Source organism: Castor canadensis, chromosome X (genome assembly GCF_047511655.1).
Source record: "Castor canadensis chromosome X, mCasCan1.hap1v2, whole genome shotgun sequence".
NCBI classification, from domain to species: Eukaryota; Metazoa; Chordata; class Mammalia; order Rodentia; family Castoridae; genus Castor; species Castor canadensis.
In genome coordinates, this window is record NC_133405.1 from 131,675,433 (window position 1) to 131,685,533 (window position 10,101).

A 10,101-nucleotide genomic window follows, 5' to 3' on the forward strand; every position below is an offset into this window, starting at 1 on the left:
TGCATGGTTTTCCTTCACTCTAGAAATCTTGCTTTCATTTGTGTGAAATGTGTCCTGTTGGAAACAGGTTGTGTGATGCTGGAGGGGACTCCTGAGCCACATAACAGAACTTGAAGATGATGAATTTGCATGGCAGAGTTTAGTCAGTGTGAATTATGTTCCATTCCATTCAGAGTACTGATTTTAATAGGCCAGGCCTCCTGGGGATGTCAGACAACAACCAGAAATGCTCTAGGGACATACTGAGTGAAAAGAAAAGAGCACAAAAGCCTGTTTTCTCTCAGACCAGTGCTGTACAGTGGAAGTTTCTGTGATGATGGAAGTGTGCTTTGTGTGCTCTGTCCTATATGGTAGCCACTAGCCATGTGTGGCTATTGAGCACTTGACACGTGGCTAGTGCAACAGAGGGAAGGAATATTTCATTTTAATTAATTTAAATTTGAATCATCATGTAAGGATAATGTCTTGGATAGTACAGCCTTAGGCAGTTTCATGAGGGCAATGAAGTATGATTTGGCACATGAAAAATGCTAGGCCTCTTTGGGATATATTTCTTAGCTACTTTCCATGTGTCTAAGGCTGTGGTCCCTGAAGATTTGTATCATTCAAAACAAGTATGTCTGTGCTCCAGCTTGTCCATCTCTGTCATTCTTGCTATAGGTCCTTCCTCTACAAACAGACTTGTTTTCTTTCTTCCCAGCCTACTTTGGGAACAGAGAGCCAGAAAACAGGGCTGCCTGCCAGCATGCTACACCCTCCCCCCCTCCAAAGGCTTAATTCAGAAAGGATGAGAGCTTGTCCCTTGGGGAGGATTTGCTGAGACAGATCTCTCCATCAGGGAGGGCTGGAGCAATCTGCCATAATAAGACTCAGTTACCTTCTCCAAACAAAGTGCCAGGTGAATTTAAATTACTTACAGATGAAGAATGTAGGTCAGCAGCAAAGCAAGGTTTTGAACACAGTGTAAGCTTGACAACAGCTACTTTGAGTTTAACTCCAGCCAGGGCTATGTGGCTGTTGAAAATCAAATACAGGACCTTCAGTTTGGATGCACTCACTTTAATGCCCTGCAAGTGGTAACTCTGGCAGTCTCTGCCTAATTAGGAATTTGGCTCAGAATACAAGCTGTGGTAAACCATTATGACCACATTTTGAGCTCTGGTTTGGGCCACAACATGGCCTCCAAATTACAAAATCAGATGGTAGCAGCTAAAAGCTAGATCTACAGTGCATGAAAAAGAACATGTGTATATCTATTAATAAAAGGATTCATTAAAAGCATGGATTAAGTGGTTACTATATGTCAGGCCACCAGCTGGGAGCTGGAGATGCAGAAAGGAAGAAACAAAACATCTGCCTTCAAGTTGCTCACTGTCCAGTGGATGAAATAGCAGAAAAAGCACAAATATTGCAATAGACTTGCAATGGCAAGACAGTCACCACAGAGTGAATGGAATACTAGGGTTGTGGAGCCTGGATTGAACGTGGACTTCTCCAAGGGAGGCTTCTTGGAGGAGGTGGCATGCGAGCAAGGAAATTCTGGACAGTGACATTTGTCCAAAGGCACAGAAGCAGGAGAAGCTTGGTGGTATATTTGGACCACTATGATGTCAAATATGCTTATTGTAATGATTTGGAACCACACAGAGCTATCTAAAATAGAAAGTCAGATGAACCCTTTTGACTCAAATTCCATGACCAAGATCTAACCACTGTAAACTGTTCAATGTGTCTGTATAGACCATATGTACAACTTTTAGAAATAGCACTTTGTATGTAGTAACTGCTCAATAAAGTTGATTCAATCAATGTCAACTCTCTGTGTGTGAACACAATACGTATAGAATGGCCACAAAGTCCAGATGAGGCTCCTCCATTCTCCCTCAAACATGACCTTCTGGTGTTCTTGATGTCTCCCTCCAGTCCTGTACCTAAGAAGAGTCAGAGCAAGTGTTGGCAGTAGATTCAGGGTCTTGTTGGCAGATAGTCTCAGGCATGGAGCTTTCTGGCCACTGGGGATTATGGTTTTGCTGAGAGATTGGTTTTAAAACCTTCCACCAGGAATCCCATCCTGTCCGCAGTTATACCCCATTTGAACTCTGAAGGAACTTCCCCCAGTAGGGCTGCCTGGGAAGCCATAAACTGCAATTTTAAGTGATTCTATTAGATTAGTCCCTCACTAATCATAGTGTGGTCCATGGACCAGCAGCATCAGCACAGACTGGAGCTCATTAGGAATGCAGGCACTACTGAATCTGCAAGCCTACCAAACCCCAGGCAACTTGTGTGCCCATGTCACAGTTCAAGTAGTTCCAGCTCAGTACAGGCAACCTGGTTCTCTCACAGAAACAAAAATGCTGGCCTTTGACCTCAGATCAGCCAGCCCCTTCCATTCTCCTTTACTTGCTCTGGCTTTTGGGATGAAGCTAAACAGAAAATGATGAATTTCTGGAGGCTCTGTTGTAGCTAATGTCTTCTTGTTGTAGATAGGAATCCCTCATTCTCTTCCTGACCCTTCATGGACCCCCAGTTCTCCTTGGAATTGCCACTCTGCACCATGAGCCTCTGCTGGTCCAGTGTGGCTTCTGTCTTTTGCATCTCCTTCACAGGAGTGTATGATCCATGGTGCTCACCTGCCATGTTTCCAACCCCTACTAGTGTCATGGCCTTGGGCAAGTTACACACCTCTCTATGCCTCATATGTAAAAATGGGGGCACTGATAACTCATGCCTTGTGGAGCTGTTATGGAGAAGATTAAATGAGTTAGTAATTACAGAGTGTGTTCCAAGCTCTTTGTGGCAAAGATTGCTAGCTAAACACCAAAATCTACTTTTCTCCCTTCTTTCTGACATATAATGAAACTTAAAATTTGGGCATGTGGCTAAATCTTCCAGCTTTCCTTGCAGTTAGGTGTGGCCATGAGAGTGAGTTGAGTTATGGGAGTGTGAACAGAAGTGAAGAACATTATTTCCAGGCCTGGCTCATAAAAACCATCTCCCATCTCCCATGTATGTTTCTTCATTTTCTTCCACTTGGCTTGAACGGAGACTGCCTCTGGGGTGGACTTGGAAGCTACATGTTGAAAGAGCAGAGACTGCATTAGCTGTTCACTCATTCTGAACTATTATAGAAGGAAGAAATAGATCTTTTTGTGTTGAAACCATTATACATTTGTGAGTCTTCTTGTTACAGCAGGGAGCCTATCCTATGTAATATGCTATCATTGTGGGCTTTGGTTAGCTCTCCTGCATTCCTTGTCCTTCTGCACCATCCCTCAGATTTGGCATTATCTTATTTCAGCTGCCTCCAACCATTATATGGCTGTCTTTATTGTTCACAGTATACTTAAGGGTCTTCAAACTTCTGTAAAGGAGTGGAGAGTAAATATTTTGGGTTTTATAGGCTAGACAGTCTTCTTGCCACTCTATCATTGTAGCATGAAAGTAATGATAGCCAATGTGTAAACGAATGGGTATGGTTGTGTTCCAATAAAACTTTATTTACCAAAACAGGAAGTAGGCCAGATTTGATCTGTAGGTCATAGCTTGCCAGCCCCTGCTTTAGCTCCTGTTTTGGTTGAAACTAGTGCCTTAGAGAATTATATTTGACTTGATTGGCTTTTATAACTGCCATGCTAATCATATGTGCATTTCCTCCCAGAATCCAGAAACTTTACACTCTCAATCCCTGATCTAGTGAGTAGTTATGAATCTCTGCTATAGACTCAGCTTGCTTTTCTAAGATAGATGATAAAAAACCTATAGTAAACATATCACTCTGTTTATTTCACTTTTTATTTTGTAAAGTAGCTATTGCCATTTCCTCATTTTTCTACATTGTTCTCTGTCAAAAAAGTTATTCTGAAAGAGGCTACATTTCTCAGAAGACTGTTCCCTCTGTGGCTATAGGTTACTTTTGGTCCAAAGAGGAACTTGTGTGAGATTGGAAGGGCATAAGCGAAGCAGTAGCTCTTACCCCTGAAAAGTCTTTGAGGCCATAGAAGGTGATGGACAGACGTGGAGGTTCCCAGCAGCTTCTGGCTTATCATTTCTCTACATCACTGAATCTAGCTCTTCTTTTTTTAAATTCTTTTTTCTATATCATTTTGGAGAAGGAAAAATAGGGGAAAAGCCACACACATTAACAATCCATGATGCCAAGGTCCTGAGGAATAAAGAATTTCCAACAAAGAGGTAAGATCTCCTATTTTCTTTTATCAGTATGAATAAAACACATCTTTACCTTCACCAGCAAGTCCTCTACTCAGAACTGACTCAAGTCTGGAAGAGCAACTAATTCACTGTGAAAGGCTACAGCTTCCAAACACAGCCACTGCTTTCTTTGTGAATATTTGTCTCCATAGAGAATCTGACCTCTGCCCAGGGAACTTGCAACAGAGATCCCAAAGCGAAGCAGCAACAGATGTCTATGAACACTTTATGATGACAGTGGCTCGGAGCATCTAGACTCATAGCTCTATGTGGTAGGTTTCTGCCTTCAACTCACTGGGCTTCATGAAGATGGACTTCCAGTAGTTTTTCTGGCTTTGCTGGGCCATGCCATGTATCTCTTTTGCCCACTGATGGATTGACCATTTTGCTCTCCTGTGACAGATAGCAGTACCTGAGTAGAAGAATGTTTGAATCACAGCTTACCGTCTCTTAGCCAGCAGGGCCCATTTCAGAGCACTATCTAATCATCCAGGTCATCAACTTCAGCTTCCTCATCAAAAACACTTACTTTCCATTCTGTCTTCTCTCCCCATTTCTTGATTTGGTCTCAATGTCTCCATTTTTCCCAGAAATAATTTTTGTCAATTTATGAAACAGTCATTTCTCTAGGTTTGTAGAAAAGAGATCATTTATACCTGGTTTCCAGAAAGAAATGAAGTGAAATGGTGACTATGAAGCTTTTGTCCAGTATTGACATGTGTCAGCCAGATGGGCTGGCCACATTTTGTGGGGGTTCCCCTGTCACACACTGTGGTGGTTTTCCCCTGTATCCTCCAGTAATCATTGCTGTCATCCACAGAGATTATACCTGTTACTGGCTGCTGCCCACTACCTCAAATGTAGTGTATATTGTGTGAGTCAGCGGGCGCTGTGTTGACTAGTGAGTAGCTTCACCATCAGAGCAACAAATGATGACTACCAGATTGGATGTTCCCACAGTGCTCCACAAACCTTTGAACAACAGTACCGGCATGATGGCCCTAGCTCTTCTTAACTCCTAGCTGCTGATCATCACCAGTCCCAAGTCCACTACTAGACACTGGTCTGCATATCCAGAGGACTGGCCATTACTAGAGGCAGCTGCTGCCTGTAGACCTCACTGTAGCCTGCCCTTTTGCACTCTGGACACTTTGTTTTTAATGCTTAAAAGTCTGAATGCACAAACAATCTACCATAATAGAAGTACTGGTGGTCAATACAATGCATTAGAACTATGTACAATGCACAGTTTAGTATCAAAATCTTTCCACACTGTAGAGTTTTTACGACATCAAACACTAAGCACTTAAGACACCCTTTTTTTTTCTGCTACCACATTAGGAACGTCAATGGATAGTCCATTTCAACTTGCAGCATCCATCCATTTCTAGTATGAAATGAAGTAATTTTCTACTTATACAATAAAGTTTATCTACACGGTTCTTTTGATTTTGATCCATAGCAGCAAAGGCACTGTACATCAGCAGATCCACAGACTTAAAAGATTTTTTTAAAGCATTCAAACAAAAAATAATAATAAAAAAGGAGTCACATATTATAGTTTAACAGCAACAACAACAACATAAAAGATAACACAATGTTTCTGGCACAATGGCACAGCCTGTGTCCATTTCAGGGACATCCAACTAAGACATGGAAGGAACTGGTGGTAAAGAAAGCAAGTCCTCATCCCAGGAGAGAGTCCATTCTTTGTGTCTTTCAGAGAGAGGTCTCTGCATACCCTCCTCTGCTGTCCTTGTTTTGTGAAAGACTTGACTTGCACAGCAGTAGGAGTCCTTCCCTTATCTGTGCAGCTCCCAAAGAGCATGACACAAAATAGCGCATAATTTCTCACAACAACAAAACTGCCTAAAGATATACATCTCCCTTTGCAAAGAAATGTGGCAAAAATATCCAGAAGGGATTAAGTTCTCTCTTTGAGGCCCAATTTAATTTGTTCATCTGTCTATAATACAATAAAAAAGGGAATTAAAAACATATTACAAAGACACTTGTCAACAAGTCAAAAAAAGAAAAAAGAAAAGTCCAAGTACTTTTGCCGAATATAATCTAAAGCTATAGATATATTGGTTAAAGTTGTCCAAATAGATTCAACTGAATAAGACTTGGCCAGTCAGGTTCTAATTGTTCAGTCAAATTTCCAAACATATTTAAAATGAGTAGAAGACAAAAGCAAAAAACCTAGTAACAACACAGCAACATATTGCTTCCATGTGTAATTATACATTTCACATCTCTGTACAGTCAATAGTCTACATTTAGTGACATTTTTAATCAATTTTTTAAGCCTTCCTTTCCCAAAAAAGGGGGGAGGGTATCAAATACAATGCACCTTCATTATCAATGCAGGAGCAGACAGCTTTATTTAGTCAGTCATTGTTAGAAAGCCTTCTTTAAATGAAATAAATATATTACAGATATAATACATAATTAAAGACTCCGTTCACTGTTAAGTATGCTTATTGCATGTTCTTCCAAGTAGATAGCTGAAGATTTGGTACCACAGGTTCTTAATGAGTATTCACAATTAATAGCAAGGAGGAAGAAGGGTTAAGAAAAGGAATTAAACTCCACAACTGCAATAAGTATTTGAAATCCTTGGTTTTAGATGTAAGGGGAGGGGTGAACAAAAAAGAATGACATCGCAAAGTGCTACAAGCAGAAGGAGTCCAGTTTGCATGAAGATTTGTCCCTAATAAGTAACTTCATAAACCATGGCCTTCTTATCCCCAGAGCCAGTGACAATGTATTTGTCATCCACAGAGATGTCACAGCTAAGCACCGATGAGGATTCTTTGGACTGGAATATACTGGCTCCATAAGGTGTCCTCCAGGCATTCAGAAGGTTGTCCTTTCCAGTACTTACAAACCATTTGCCACAGTGGGCAAACTTGAGTGACAGCACACAGCTCTCATGAAGATGCAACTGGTATTTGTCTGGCTTGGTGACATGCAACACTTCCACATTACTGTTCTCCATCCCCACTGCAAGCCACTCTCCAGTAGGGCAGTAGCCCAGAGAAAATATCTGTGAGGTGAAGTCATGCTGCTGCAGCTGCCGCCCTTCGTGCAGGTCCCAAGACCTGACCGTGTTGTCCAAACCTCCTGTCCAGAGCTTGGTGCCATCATTAGAAATGTCAATACAGCTGGCTCCATCTGTGTGGCCCTGGAATTGCCTAACCAGGGTCTGGTTGTGCAGGTCTCACACAGCAACATTGCCATCGCTGCAGCACGAGAAGCAGACTTTGGAGTCGGGGCTGATGGCCAAGGCGTAGCAGGCAGGGGCTGAGGATGTCAACTCTGCCTTGATGCGTGGGGTTGGAGCCGCCAGGTCCCAAATAGACAGAGTACTGGCTTCCCCTCCAACAATTAGGGTGTGACCATCAGGGAGCAATCTGCAGGAACGGATGTAGTTATTCCTGTTCAGACAGTCTAGCTGAGAGACGGGGCTCTTGTTGCCAGGGTGGCTGATGTCCCAGACCTTGACGCAGCCCTTGCCACCCGTGTACACGTGTCTCGTGGGGTTGCTGATGGTCACTGCACACACCACCTCCCCGTGGTTGAGGGTGTTGATCTGGCGAGCGTGTCGGGGGATTCCAGGTCCAATGAGGGCATCAGGGGGAAAAGGGACAGGTTGCATCTGGCCGTCTGCACGAACATGGAAGGAGTATGCTGGCTTTCCTCCCAGAATGCCTGTCAGGTTTGGAGGTATTGCTGGCACACGCATATGATGATGTGGGTCAAATCCCACCACTGGTGATCATCCATAGGCTGCGGTGGCGGTGGCAGCAGCAGCGGCTGCACTCATCTGTGGGGAGATATTGTGCAGTCACGCATAGGCAGCTCTAGGACTGGTCAGCTCCCCATTCATCCCAGCATGGGGTACAATCCCAAATGGGGTCGGATATGGACAAGGTACAGCCATTGGGGTCCTTAGGCTGGATGCCAAGGGGTCCACTCCTGGTGGTTTTCCAGGAACAGGCCTCAATCCTGGAGTGGAGTTACTGCCTGGGGTGGGCGCATCAGTTCGAGGAGTAGGGGTACTGGACTTCGAAACAGGGGTAGTAGATTTTTCATTAAGGCTAAGTTCTTTGGATTTGGAGGAAGGAGTACTGCTGGAAGACACAATGGAGGCGGGGCTGATGGGGGCATCTTTCTTGAGCAGACATGTCTTGTCCAGGCCATTCTCCCGTGGAGAGTGTGCTGGGCTTCCTCCGGGGGAAAGCGGATCCTCATTGGAAACATCAACCACCAAGTTGTCATCACTCTTCTCACCATCACTGTCATAGCGAGCTGTGATTTCCTTTTCTTCTGTTTTCTGCTTTTTGCTCTCTGAGGAGTAGTCAGCGGAAACTGGCTGATGGGGACACCGAAGAGCTCTTGATGGAGTCTCTGTCTCTTTGGTGATCATTGTCATGGTGCTTTTTCTCATCTTTAATTGGAAGGTGAGATTGACCTCCCAGGGCACTGGAGAGGGCCAGAAGCCCGGCACTGCTACCAGTGGGTGGAATGGCAGGGGGCTGAAGTCCTGAAGGGGTGTGGAGTCAAAGGCACAGGCAGACCATGTCCATGTGATAAATGCTGAGCCTGAAGTTGTTGCTGCCCAATGATGGCGTTCAGTTCTGCCACGGTCACCTGCTTGGCCCGTTCCATAGCCTGCACCACTTGTTGCTGGTGCTCTTGGGACAGGAAAGGAATGACTTGTGCACAGATAGCATTCAGCCTCTTGACAATCTCTGCCTGCTTGTGCATTTCTATATTCAAACCATAGGACATTTCATAATACATGACATAATGCCGCTGCATCTCCGTCTTCTCACTGGCCAGTTTCTCACATTCCAGCTTTAGACTGTGGTATTGAGCCTGTAAAAACTGAAACTCTTCCTTAATCCAATCACAGGATTCGGAAATTGTAAATTTAAAGGGTGGAGCAGGCTGATGCGGTGCCGGGGAGTCGCGGCGCGGGGAAGGCCAACGGCTCCACGAGGCTTCCAGGGGCTTCAAAGACAACAACAAGAATCCACTCTGGACATTTTGAAGGTGGATGATCTTGGCCTCTCAGGTTCCTTGGTTAGTGACTTGTCACCTGATCCTCCAACTCCTACTTTGGACCTCTACTTACCTAGCCAACCCTCTCCCACCATAACTACATAATGAATGAACCCTAGTACACCCACAAGAGTTACAAGACCTGGTAGGAAATATAAATGGAACATGTGGGTTAAGACAAGTTCCTGGATTAGATTGCTAATTACTAGTGTTTTAGTTTTGCTGGCTTGGGTCTTTAGACCCCTGTCCCAATGATGGTCCCATCTATTGGTCCCCAGTCCTAATCCACTCCTGCTCCTTGGTGTTTACTGCTTGGTTCTTTTCTGCCCAGCACCTTATCATGTCCTCTCTCTTTGTTTTCTCAGACATATGTCCACACTGGTATCTAAATCCTAGCTCCTATATGGTTCTAAGCGGGCCAACTCAACCATACGTATGATCTCCCATGTAAATGTGACTCATGGAAAACCATTCCAGAGATAATAGATTCATTGTTTTCCAGATTGTGATTTCTGTAGACTGCCTAGCTATCGGCCCTATCCACACAAGGGTAACCAATTATTATTTTTTTTTCTTTTATTATTCATATGTGCATGCAAGGCGTTGGTCATTTATCCCCCCTGCCCCCACCCCCTCCCTTACCACCCTTGCTATACAGGGCATTGACTCACATTGATTTCCTGTGCATGTGTGTTACCTTCTAGGTTAATTCTTTTTGATCTAATGTCCACATATGAGGGAGAACATACGATTTTTGGTCTTTTGGGCCAGGCTAACCTCACTCAGAATGATGTTCTCCAATTCCATCCATTTACCAGC

At 43.9% G+C, this 10,101-nt stretch overlaps 2 pseudogenes; both read right to left on the minus strand.

Moving 5' to 3' along the window:
- Positions 1-4,469: 4,469 nt before the first annotated feature.
- LOC109675341 (stromal cell-derived factor 2-like) lies at positions 4,470-5,245 on the minus strand (annotated as a pseudogene).
- Positions 5,246-6,751: 1,506 nt separating this feature from the next.
- On the minus strand, positions 6,752-9,202 carry LOC109675340 (transducin-like enhancer protein 4 pseudogene; annotated as a pseudogene).
- Positions 9,203-10,101: the final 899 nt, after the last annotated feature.